Here is a 2,867-nt window from a genome sequence, read left to right as displayed (position 1 = left end):
CATTCCTCTCTGCCACCTACTGGTTCTCTATCCTGCACACTAGTACATGGATTTTATTTTTATTCCTAAACTTCAAATAACCATATTTTTTTCAAAAATATAGGATAATCCATCTGTTTGAACGTGTGTCTTTCTTTCGATGATATCTTGGAAACAAGCTCAATATTAAATGTGTTTTGAAAATTTTGAATTTTGAGTTTTTCAAACACAGTGAAACATGTAGGAAATGGTGTGCAACACAATGAATTATACCAGAATAAGGTAAAACCAAGGTATTACACTGACACAGAATATAACATTATAATGCTCTCCAAAACAGGATGAAAAAAGAAATTTTTGTTTACTCAAACAATCACAGTTTTTATAGTTTCATCATGTTTCGAAATACATATTTCAAAAATGATGGAAATATAGTCATGGTTAGCCTTGTTAAAAAGATCTCGTCGGCATGAACGCAAATATGTAAACAAATCAGAAAGCAAAAAATTTGATTAAAACTTTGACGGTTTTTAATTTGGGATTGAACTTAGAATGCATGGGTGCATTGAGGAGAGAGGGTGAATCTAGGTAGGGGATAGGGTAAAGTACGTGTGTTGACTGTCATAATGAAGTTGATCGGTCAAGCATAATCTCCCGTGCATGGTAGAAAAGCCGGTCTCCCGTGGGTATGCACTAACTTGCATGGTACAATGATCGGTGTTGGCAAGTCGTTATGATTTGGCACTGACTTCCTAGCCTAGAGCATATGCATGTTATAAGGTAAGTAGTACCCAGGTTGTAACACTTACAAATAGTATAACAATTTTCTCGCTAGGTTCTTGCTTTGCACTCTCTTCGTATCCGGTCAATCCTTACAATCGCTGTCCGTGACGGGGGCCACACCCCGGAGACGCGTGCCGCCTCTTCGGACATGCCACCACACCGTACGGCATGTATGAGGGCCCGGTGCGATGCTCCGGTGGCATTGCTACCCCCAGGGCCCCGTCCCGCCTAACCTTGTAGCGTTTGACCACGGGATCTAGCCCTTTGACTTTGCACGGACGGGCTTTGACCAGTGGAACTCTCCACCCGGTTGTGTTAGGTCAGCCCATAGGAACACTTTGGAGCAACATCCGGGCCAAAGCCACAGCAAGACCCCATCCGTGTAGACCCGACGCGTCCGTTTCCCCCCTCCAGGTGCCGGCGGCGGCGACGTCCGTGAGGGGGGCACACCCCAGAGACGCGGGCCGGGCGTTTGCAACCACCACAACACTTCCAGATTTGTGAGAGGCCGCCTACGCAAGATTTGGAGGCATGTGCTAGCCCCCGGAGACCGCCGGCCACAGTCGTAGACACGCGAAGAGCAATCTGCGGAGAGGGAAGAGTTCAGATACTTCTCCATCACCAAAAACTATGAAAAATTACCATCAGTCCTATAGCACATGTGCCCACGTCGTGTAAAAAACTCATGATTTTATCGCGCTCCGAGTATTTAATAATATTCACGCCGCATCGTTACCGCAGAACGTCTACTACCGTGTCATCGCCGTCCGTGAGGAGGGCCACACCTCGGAGACGCGTGTCGCCTCTTCGGACATGCCACCGCACCGTACGGCATGTATGAGGGCCCGGTGCGATGCCCCGTCCCGCCTAACCCTGTAGCGTTTGACCACGGGATCTAGCCCTTTGACTTTGCACGGACGGGCTTTGACCAATGGAACTCTCCACCCGGTTGTGTTAGGTCAGCCCATAGGAACACTTTGGAGCAACATCCGGGCCAAAGCCACAGCAAGACCCCCTCCGTGTAGACCCGACGCTTCCGTTTCCCCCCTCCGGGTGCCGGCGGAGGCGCCGTCCGTGAGGGGGGGCACACACCGAAGACGCGGGCCGGGCGTTTGCAACCGCCACAACACTTCCAGGGCATGTGAGAGGCCGCCTACGCAAGATTTGGCGGCATGTGCTAGCCCCCGGAGGCCGCAGGCCACAGTCGTAGACACGCGAAGAGCAATCCGCGGAGAGGGAAGTGTTCAGATACTTCTCCATCACCAAAAACTATGAAAACTTACCATCAGTCCTATAGCACATGTGCCCACGTCGTGTAAAAAACTCATGATTTTATCGCGCTACGAGTATTTAATAATATTCACGCCGCATCGTTACCGCAAAACGTCTACTACTATGTCATCGCCGCCCGTGAGGGGGGCCACACCCCGGAGACGCGTGCCGCCTCTTCGGACATGCCACCACACCGTACGGCATGCATGAGGGCCCGGTGCGATGCTCCGGTGGCATTGCTACCCCCCAGGGACCCCGTCCCGCCTAACCCTGTAGCGTTTGACTACGGGATCTAGCCCTTTGACTTTGCACGGACGGGCATTGACCAGTGGAACTCTCCACCCGGTTGTGTTAGGTCAGCCCATAGGAACACTTTGGAGCAATATCCTGGCCAAAGCCACAGTAAGACCCCCTCCGTGTAGACCCGACGCGTCCGTTTCCCCCCTCCGGGTGCCGGCGGCGGCGCCGTCCGTGAGGGGGGCACACACCGAAGACGCGGGCCGGGCGTTTGCAACCGCCACAACACTTCCAGACATGTGAGAGGCCGCCTACGCAAGATTTGGCGGCATGTGCTAGCCCCCGGAGGCCGCAGGCCACAGTCGTAGACACGCGAAGAGCAATCCGCGGAGAGGGAAGTGTTCAGATACTTCTCCATCACCAAAAACTATGAAAAATTACCATCAGTCCTATAGCACATGTGCCCACGTCGTGTAAAAAACTCATGATTTTATCGTGCTCCGAGTATTTAATAATATTCACGCCGCATCGTTACCGCAAAATGTCTACTACTGTGTCATCGCCGTCCGTGAGGGGGGCCACACCCCGGAGACGCA

This window comes from Triticum aestivum, unplaced genomic scaffold (genome assembly GCF_018294505.1).
Source record: "Triticum aestivum cultivar Chinese Spring unplaced genomic scaffold, IWGSC CS RefSeq v2.1 scaffold147339, whole genome shotgun sequence".
NCBI classification, from domain to species: Eukaryota; Viridiplantae; Streptophyta; class Magnoliopsida; order Poales; family Poaceae; genus Triticum; species Triticum aestivum.
Note: the sequence above shows the minus strand (reverse complement) of the source record.